The sequence below is a fragment of the Geotrypetes seraphini genome, chromosome 10 (genome assembly GCF_902459505.1).
Source record: "Geotrypetes seraphini chromosome 10, aGeoSer1.1, whole genome shotgun sequence".
In the NCBI taxonomy this organism is placed as follows: domain Eukaryota; kingdom Metazoa; phylum Chordata; class Amphibia; order Gymnophiona; family Dermophiidae; genus Geotrypetes; species Geotrypetes seraphini.
The window spans coordinates 140079907-140090771 of NC_047093.1; positions in this window are offsets into that span (position 1 = coordinate 140079907).

The following is a 10865-nucleotide window of genomic DNA, read 5'->3' on the forward strand; positions in this document are numbered from 1 at the left end:
TCTCTCTATGCCCTTCATGATCTTATAAGTCTCTATCATATCCCCTCTAAGTCTCCTCTTCTCCAGGGAAAAGAGACCCAGTTTCTCCAATCTCTCAGCGTATGAAAGGTTTTCCATCCCTTTTATCAGACGTGTCGCTCTCCTCTGAACCCTCTCGAGTAACGCCATATCCTTCTTAAGGTACGGCGACCAATATTGGACGCAGTATTCCAGATGCGGACGCACCATCGCCCGATACAACGGCAGGATAACTTCTTTTGTCCTGGTTGTAATACCCTTCTTGATTATACCTAGCATTCTATTTGCTTTCTTAGCGGCTGCTGCGCACTGTGCCGTCGGCTTCATTGTCATGTCCACCATTACCCCCAAGTCCCTTTCTTGGGTACTCTCATTCAATAACATCCCTCCCATCGTATAGTTGTACCTTGGGTTTCTGCTTCCCACATGCAATACTTTACATTTCTCAACGTTGAACTTCATCTGCCATCTCGCCGCCCATTCCCCCAGTTTGTTCAAGTCCCTTTGCAATTCTTCGCATTCCTCTTTAGTTCCAGCTCCACTAAATATTTTTGTATCGTCCGCAAATTTTATTCTCTCACATTTCGTCCCTGTTTCTAGATCATTTATGAATATATTAAATAGCAGCGGCCCGAGCACCGAGCCCTGCAGAACACCACTCGTGACCCTCATCCAGTCCGAGTAGTGGCCCTTCACTCCTACCCTCTGTTTCCTACCTGCCAACCAGTTTCTAATCCATCTATGTACGTCTCCATCCACCCCATGATTCTTCAGTTTCCGGAGTAGACGTTCGTGAGGCACCTTGTCAAAGGCTTTTTGGAAATCAAGGTATATGATGTCTATGGGGTCTCCCCTGTCCATCCTTTTGTTAATTCCTTCGAAGAAGTGCAATAAGTTAGTTAGGCACGATCTCCCCCTGCAGAAACCATGTTGGCTTGTTTTCAGAAGTTCGTTTCTATCCAAATGTTCATCGATGTTTTCTTTTATCAGTGCTTCCGCCATTTTCCCCGGAACCGAGGTCAGACTCACCGGTCTGTAGTTTCCCGGGTCACCTCTTGATCCCTTTTTAAAGATGGGCGTGACGTTGGCTATCTTCCAATCCTCCGGGATCATGCCTGTTTTCAAGGATAGGTTGCAAATTTGCTGCAGTAGTTCAGCTATCTCCTCCTTTAATTCTTTCAAAACCCTTGGATGGATTCCATCCGGACCAGGGGATTTGTCAGTTTTAAGTTTTTCTATCTGCCTGTGTACATCATCAAGGCTCACTTCCATGGATGTTAATTTTTCTGCTTGATTTCCATTGAAGATTTGCTCAGGTTCCGGTATGTTGGTTGTGTCTTCGTTTGTAAATACAGATGAAAAGAACATGTTAAGTCTTTCCGCGACTTCTTTCTCCTCCTTCACCGCTCCCTTCCTGTCTCCTTCGTCCAGCGGTCCCACCTCCTCCCTAGCTGGCTGTTTCCCTTTAACATATCTGAAGAACGGTTTGAAATTTTGTGCCTCCCTGGCTAGCCTCTCTTCGTACTCTCTTTTGGCTTTTCGAACCACACTGTGACATTCTTTTTGATACTTCCTATGCTCTTTCCAGTTCTCCTCAGTTTTGTCCTTCTTCCATTTCCTGAATGAATTTTTCTTATTGGCTATCGCTTCCTTCACTATTTTAGTCATCCATACCGGGTATTTTGTTCGACTCTTTTTGCACCCCTTTCTGAATCTGGGGATGTACAGATTTTGCGCCTCGCTCACCATGTCCTTGAAAAAAGACCAGGCATGTTCTACCGTTTGCCATTTCTTGGAAGTGTTCCTAATTTTCTTCCTTACCATTTCCCTCATTGCTTCATAGTTTCCTTTCCTGAAGTTGAAAGTTGTCGCTATGGTTCTCTTTCCGTTCGGTATTCCTACTTCAACCTTGAACTTGATCATATTATGATCGCTATTTCCCAACGGTCCCACTATTTCCACTTCCTTTGCAGGTCCCATTAGCCCATTTAGGATTAGATCCAAAGTTGCATTTCCTCTCGTCGGTTCTCTAACAAGCTGCTCCATGAAGCAATCTTGTATAGCCTCCAGGAATTCTGTCTCCCTGGCGCATCTTGAGCTTCCAAGACTCCAGTCTATCCCGGGGTAGTTGAAGTCTCCCATAACAACCGTGTAACCTCTTTTGCATTCTCGCTTCATCTCGGCATCCATTTCTTTATCAATATCTCTTGTTTATTTGAATAGATAAGTCTCAGAGCTGTGTTTTGTACTGTTTGTAGTTGTTTTATCATGGTTGCGGGGCAGGGGAGATAGAAGATATTGCAGTAGTCTAGAAGACCCAGGACTAGGGACTGGACCAAGAGCTGGAATTGTTTTCTGTCGAAGAATTTTCAAACTTGCCATAGGTTTCTCATGACTGCGAATAATTTCTGTATTGTTTTGTTGATTTGTGGCTGTATGGTACAGCCTCTATCAGCATTCTTAGAAGTTTTAGAGTGGGTTGAATGGGGTATGTGATTGAGTTTATTACTAGGTTTGTTATGGTTGGGGTTTTGTTATTTTCGAGGAGGAGGAATTTTGTTTTGTCAGGATTCAGTTTCTAAAAATATTTATTTTCAAATAAACAAGTACCACTTCATAGAGATTATCTCCAATAATAGAATATTATTTCATAATTCCCCAGGAAGCACGTTTGCTAATCACCAGCTTGGCCAAACCGATCTCGGCAGTGAGTTGCGCTCTTTACAAAACAAGAAGTAGCTGATCATCCAGGCTGATAAGGGGCAGGACACTTTAGATCCATTTAGGAGCTAAGCTGGTCTCATTATCAGGGCTGTTTCAAAGTGTCCAAGACCCTCTTCCCCAGCCCCAGAGTTTTATCATTAACTCCACAATCATGATTGGCTAACATCCCTCTCAGACTTCCTGTTTTTACCTATTAAGTATTCCTTCATATATGTATAAAAGTCTTTCACCCAGATAAATGGGCTGAGGAGGGGGGTGAGCAGTTTTCAAAATATGCACTGATGGTTGTATGAGAGTGTGGGTTCTTGTGACCTGGACGGAACTCCTCTCGTACGAGGAAAGACTAAAAAGGTTAGGGCTCTTCAGCTTGGAAAAGATATGGTTGAGGGGAGATATGATTGAAGTCTACAAAATCCTGAGTGGAGTAGAACGGGTACAAGTGGATCAATTTTTCACTCTATCAAAAATTACAAAGACTAGGGGACACTCGATGAAGTTACAGGGAAATACTTTAAAAACCAATAGGAGAAAATTTTTTTTCACTCAGAGAATAGTTAAGCTCTGGAACGCATTGCCAGAGATTGTGGTAAGAGTGGATAACGTAGCTGGTTTTAAGGGTTTGGACAATTTCCTGGAGGAAAAGTCCATAGTCTTTTATTCAGAAAGACATGGAGGAAGCCACTAATTGCCCTGGATCGATAGCATGGATTGTAGCTACTATTTGGATTTCTACCAGGTACTTGTGACCAAGATTGGCCACCGTGAAGACGGGATACTGGGCTAGATGGACCATTGGTCTGACCCAGTAAAGCTATTCCTATGTTCTTATGTTAATTGAGCCATTGTGAAGTCACTGATGAGATTGGCATTGGTGGAATGAGGCATTATGACATCACAATCTCATCTCTGGAATGTTGCTACTCTTTGGGTTTCTGCCTGGTACTTACGAACTGGATCGGCCATTGTGAAGACAGGATGCTGGGCTAGATGGACCATTGGACTGACCCAGTAAGGCTATTCTTATATTTTTATTGTTTTGCTTTGACTGTACCTGCTCTTTGCCATAGGTGATTGCTTAGTCTTGCCTAATGGTTACATGAGCCCTGCTCACTGCTAGAGGCAGCCATCTTGATATTTTGGCTCACCAGCTGCCATCCAGCTGTTTGGCTTTCATTAGCTGTAGTCACCTTGGAAGGATTGGGGGTGGGGGTACCAGATTTTTGGTCTAGAAAAAGAGGGCATGTGTCCCCACCCTGTTCCACATGTGCAGATGCCCTCTAGACGCAGTCCCAATCTCAATGCTGTATTTTGAAAAGCCATCTGGATGCCGCCCTTGACCGTCCTCTAAAAAGAGGACATGTCTGGGTAAATCCAGACGTCTGGTAACCCTAGGTGGGGGTAAGCAGGGCTCACTCTCAAATTCATATATGCAATGCTACCTAGGTCTAGACTTTTTGGCCAGTCTGGTTTTGAACTTACATCCCTAAGGATTATGGGTTATGTAGTGTCTGATCCTGGCCTTTGAAATCAGTGCCACAGGTCCCATAATGGAGCAGGATGGGGGTGGTCAGAAATTAGGAAAGTGCAGAGATAAACTGAGCTGGAAAGCCTGAGATGTCAGAGCCTGTCTGCAGCACAAGAGCAGAGAATGAGAAACAAAAATGCATTTCTTCCAGTACTGAGCAAAATCCAAAGAGAAAAGAGACACATTTCCCAAAAAGAAGGGAGATGAAGAACTTGAGCTGGAAACCCTGAGGTGCCACAGCAGAGAAAGAGAAACTGAAATGCATTTCCTCTTGTACTGAGCAAAATTCAAATAGATGAGAGACACATATTCCAAAGAGAAGAGAGAAAATTGTGAGGTCCAGAAGTCCACAGGGAGGTAGCAGAGAAAGTTAGACTAAGATGGCAATGAGAGGATAAAAAAAAGTTTAGGCAGAAGATTGAATCGTTCTTCCTTGGTCCCTGAACTCACCAAATTAGACCCTGGTGAGACACAGTTGAGGCAGTAATTTTACACGTTTCTAGACAAGGAAAACTTAAGGGACCCCCACCAACATGGTTTTACGAAGGGAAGGTCTTGCCAATCCAACCTGATAAGTTTTTTTGACTGGGTAACTTGGACTTTAGTAAAGCTTTTGATAGTGTTCCACACCGCAGGTTATTGAACAAGTACGGTACTCTCTCAAAATCGTCAAAAGTGACCAGTGGAGTGCCGCAGGGCTCGGTCTTGGGCCCAATGCTATTTAATATCTTTGTAAGGGATCTGACTCAAGGACTTCAAGGCAAAATTGCGTTATTTGCCGACGATGCTAAACTATGCAACCGCGCAAAACACTATGGAACAAGACCTACTTTTGCTAGAACAATGGTCCCGTACTTGGCAACTAAACTTTAATGCCAAAAAATGTAAGGTGATGCATCTTGGCAGCGGGAATCCTTGCACTACATACACCCTAAATGGAGAAAACTTAACAAAAACTGAAGTAGAAAGGGACTTGGGAGTAATCATCCGTGAAGACATGAAGGCTGCAAATCAGGTGGAGAAAGCCTCAACAAAGGCTAGACAAATGCTTGGCTGCATAAGAAGAAGCTTTATCAGCCGAAAACCCGAAGTTATATTGCCATTATACAGATCTATGGTGAGACCGCACCTGGAGTACTGTGTCCAGTTTTGGAGGATGTGAAGAGAATTGAGTCGGTTCAGAGAATGGCCACAAGGTTGGTCTCAGGACTTAAAGATCTTTCATATGAAGATCGTCTGAGTAGTCTGCGCTTATACTCGCTCGAGGAGCGCCGAGAAAGGGTGGACATGATAGAAACTTTCAAGTACATAACGGGCCGCATCGAGGAGGAGGAGGAAATCTTCACCCTTACGGGTCCCACGGTGACAAGAGGACATCTGCTAAAACTTAGGGGAGGACGATTTCATGGGGACACCAGGAAATACTTCTTTACCGAGAGGGAGATTGATATATGGAATGGTCTTCCAAGTCAGGTAGTCGAGGCTAGTAGCACGCTCGACTTCAAGAGACGATGGGACAAACATGTGGGGTCGCTACAAAGGTATGGTAGAGGATAGTTTCTCGAGGGTGGAAGGGATCATGATTGGGCAGACTTGTTGGGCCGTCAGCCCTTTTCTGCCATCATATTCTATGTTTCTATCAAGAGTTGTATGAGAGTTTTTATTTATTTATTCAATTTTTTTAGCCCGTCCTCCCAAAGGAGCCCAGAATGGGTTACAAAATACATCCATAATAATCCAGACAGAACAGAGATGACATAATTTACATAAATTACAATGTAGACATGACAATAATTTACAACATAGACATGACAATAAAACATATGCACTAGGTCACGTGACGCTATGAGCTGCTGAGGATGCGTTTCCGTGCAGCTCCGGGGCCCCGATCCACAAACCTGAGTTCTCAGCAGTTCACCGGCACCCTGGCCGCTCCACTTTGCAGCGCGCAAGATCGGGATCAGATGGACAGGTATCTAACCCAATCGCAAGACGCGACTCGCCCTCCCACCACCCGCAAAACTCCGGCACGCCCGAAATCCGGCGAGGCCAAAATGGCGGCGGCCCCGATCGCGGCCGTGTCTGTGCTCGCTGACACGGCCATTGAAGATATTAAAAAGGCTGTAGCTCAGGTGCTTGGGCCGCAATTGGATCACATCACTTCTAAAATGAATCGCCTGGAGCAACTTTTTTCGGACAATGCGGCGCGCACTACAGAACTGGAATAACGAGTGTCTGCCACGGAAGACACTATAAACTCACACGAGCTGGACATAGCGGCACTACAAGAAACGGTACGCACGCAGGCTGACAAATTGGATGATCTGGAGAACCGGTCACGCCGAAATAACTTACGATTCCTGGGTGTACCTGAGACGATTCCGGATGCGCGCCTATTGGCTGAGCTGGAGGGTTGGCTTGAGATGGAGTTCACTGATACCGTAGTGCCTGGATCTCTTTGCCTGGATCGGGCCCATCGTTTGGGCGTGCGGCCTACTCGCAAATCTAGACCACGTGTGGTCATTGCAAAATCCCTTCACTATCGACACAAGATGGACATACTGAGGCAATCCCGGGCCCGGAAGGACTCTCTTAAACTAAGGGGCTCTGTCATACGTCTCAGTCAGGACTATTCATCGGCCCTGACTGATCGGCGTAAGACCTTTTATCCTCTTTGTATGAAATTGGTGGAGCTGAAGCAACGATTTCTTTTTGTATACCCTGCTCTACTAAAGATCCAGCATGGTGGAGCATGGCACTTCTTCTCTGTGTCTACGGAGGCTGCAGACTTCATTAATCAACATCTTGGCTCTCCTGCGGACCCGCCTTGACTTTTTACATATTTGTCTGGCCATTTAGGGCCAGGGTGATCTTTGCTGACCCTTAATAGCTGTTTGTTTATTGTGTTGAGGCTTAACTTGCACTTCCATGTTTATTGGGCTTGGGTGGATCGGGGCACCGTGAGGTGTCTTCACAGTCCTCGAGCATATTCCTAGGAATATGCTGTGTGGGTTATTTGGGGGATAGGAGTGAGGGGTTACTGTTTGGATGGGAACTGTCTATAGGAATGCTTTACTGGCTGCTGTTATTTTCTTGATATTATTGGTTTTTTGTCTTATGTTACCACTGTTAGTTCATCTGTCACTTTCTGGGAGTAATCTGGAGTACCATTTGGATGGCACTTGGGTGAAGCTGGGCACCTGGGTGCACACTTTGCTTACTATCTGCTGTATGTTAATTAGGTTAGTGGATCCTGGGTGATAGTATACTACGCATTGTTTCCTGGAATGTGTCTGGGATTACATCCCCGGTGAAACGTTCTAAGCTGCTTAAGCAGTTGAAACACCATCGCGCTGACTTGGCGTGCTTGCAGGAAACCAAATTGACTAATGAGGAACATAAAAAACTACAAAGGAGCTGGGTTGGCTCAATGTTTTATGTATCCTCTTCGGGCAAAAGGGCTGGGGTTTGCTTGTTGATTCGTAAAGGTCTGAAATGTGCTGTTACGGTCTGTCACCAGGACCCCCAGGGTAGAAACTTATTGTTGCATGTATCCTTACAGGGTATGGACTTTCGACTACTGATTACTTATGGGCCTAATTTCTATTCTTCCTCCTATTTTGCTACTCTAATCTCGTTGGGCCTATTGGATTCTTCTTTTCCTCTTATTGTGGCTGGGGACCTTAATCAAGTGTTGGATCCTTCTCTGGATCGCTCTACTGTTTCACCCTCGCCGACTACTGCTTCTACTAAGGGAGTGCCATTTCTATGTAAGTCCCTGGGTTTGGTTGATCCTTGGCGCCTTCTCCATCCTTTTGAGAGAGACTATACTCACCAGTCCAGAACGCACGGGTCTTTTTCTCGCTTAGATTATCTTTTGGTCTCGGAACATCTCTTCTCCCGTGTCTCTGAGGCTACTATTGGGCCCCTAGAGGTATCTGATCATTGCCCTGTGTGGATTGATGTGGCTTGGGGTGTTCCTCCCTTGGGTTCCTTTCGGTGGCGCTTTCCATCCTACTTACAGGATGATCCTGACTTTATGATTTACCTCAGTAAACGCTGGGACGAATTTCTGATTACTAACGGTCAACATCTATCTACTCCAGACCTCTTTTGGGAGACGGCTAAGGTAGTCCTCCGGGGGGACATTATCTCGTACGTTACTGCTCGTCGTAAGCGTATCTCATCTGGCATCCTTCGATTAGAAAAACAATACTCCCACTTGAAAGCTCAGTTTCTACTCCACCCTACTATATGTTGCGGGAGGAACTCCATGCGGTACAGATAGCCCTTAACGCTCTCTTGCATGACCGTACCAAACATTCACTCTTTTATAGGAAATATCGATTCTATCGGTATGGCAACCGAACTGGGAAAATGTTAGCTACCCTGACTAAGAAATGGCAGGATGATCGTTATATTTCTAAAATTCGGCTACCAAATGGTGTTTATACTACCAAAACAGCAGATATAGCGGACGCCTTTTACCGGCATTTCTCTACCTTTTATGCCAGCCCAGGACCTCATTGTGGTCCCGATATTCTTGACTATCTAGAGGATGCTGGTATGCCTAAGTTCACGGACCTGCAACGGTCTGTTTTGAGTGGACCCTTTCGGGGCACGGAGCTTCAGAAAGCGATTAAAAATTTGCGCTCTTGTACAGCTCCGGGCCCCGACGGGTTCTCCTCCAAATTTTATAAGATGTTCTCTTTGCAGGTGTGTGGACCTTTGTTAGGTTATTTTACTAAGGCGCTGGAACAGGGAGGGTTTCCTTTATATGCTAACTCTGCCACTATCACTCTACTGCCAAAACCGGGCAAATCGCGAGACGAACTTGAGTCTTATCGTCCCATTTCACTCATAAATGTTGATTTGAAAATATTAGCTCGTTTACTGGCGGATCGGCTGACCCCCCTATTGCCTCATGTAATATCTCCGGCGCAGGTGGGATTTGTGCAGGGCCGACACTCTGTGGTCAACGTTCGCAGGGTGCTGTTGGCTGTATCCAGAGCTCAAGCGACTTCTACGTTTGGTCTCTTAGCGAGCCTGGATGCAGCCAAGGCTTTTGATCAAGTTCGTTGGCCGTATCTTTTCCAGGTCTTAGAATATGTAGGTTTGGGGAGTTGGTTTGGATCTGCTTTACGTGCGCTTTATTCAGCACCATCAGCCTCAGTTTTAGTTAATGGGATTCTAACTACAGTGGTGCCTCACACAACGAACTTAATTCGTTCCAGGAGCAAGTTTGTTATGCGAAAAGTTTGTTATGTGAAACGCGTTTTCCCATAACAATACATGTTAAAAAAAATAATTCGTTCTGCAGCATAAAATATGCTAAGATGACATAAAAAAAGATAAATTTGTCAAAATGGTGAAAATGGTGGTCTTGCTGAGGCCAAACTCTTTGACGAGGTCACACTGTTTGACCCCACATTCACTCCTTCTAATTATTTCCCGTTTCATTTCAACAGAAATCACCTTCCTGCTTTTTTTAGAAGCCATGATATATAAAAAATATTGAGTTTATCTTAAAAGGACGACTGTATACAGTGAGAGAGGGCAGTTAAGCGCAGTGACTAACGACTGCCTGCAGTGCCTGCGCGGAAGGATGCAATACATCGGCAGCTCGGGCGACTTCGTTGTGTGAAACGAAGTTCGTTGTGTGAAACGAAGTTCATTGTGTGAAGTTCGTTGTGTGAAACGAAGTTCGTTGTGTGAATCAAGACATGAAGTTCGTTGTGTGCAGCGTTCGTTGTGCGAGGCGTTCGTTATGCGAGGCACCACTGTAATTCTTTTGAAGTGAGCCGAGGAACTCGTCAGGGTTGCCCTCTCTCCCCATTGCTTTTCCTTCTTTATCTAGAACCCCTACTGCGTACGATCCAACGGGATGATGAACTGGTTGGTTTACCTGAGGGCTCTTCTCAATTACGTGTTCTGGCATTTGCCGATGATTTATTGCTTACCCTGGCTCGTCCACACCGTTCTCTGCCACGTGCTATGGACCTCTTCGACGAGTTTCACTTGTTTTCTGGGTTGACTTTAAATAAGCAGAAGTCCTTAGTGCTCCCTTTACAACTCTCTGTTCGTGAAACTTGGATGGGTCCCTTTCCTTTGGTATGGGCTGATTCTTCGATTCGGTACTTAGGTGTTCTTATACCTAGAGACCTGACTACGCTCTACTCTATCAATGTCCTTCTTATGTTGACTGGCGCAGAATGCCGACTGCGAGCTTGGTATGCATATCCGCTATCTCTCCTGGGGAAAATTGCTTTATACAACATGATGATGGTCCCACAGTGGCTCTACCTTTTTCAAACTTTACCTATTCTTTTACAGCGCTGCCATTTGCGACAGCATCATCGCTCTCTCCGTTCTTTTTTATGGGGTGGCAAGAGGTCTCGTATTCCCTTACACTCTTTATTTTTACCTAGAACTCAGGGGGGACTTGGACTGTTACACATAGGTAGGTTTAATGTGGCTTGTCAGCTTAGACACTTGAATGATTGGTTCTGTGCTACATCCTATTTCTCTGCTACAGGGGTGGAATGTAGCTCTTTTGCTCCTTATCATTTTAGTTACTTGCTCCATGTGAAGTGCCTGC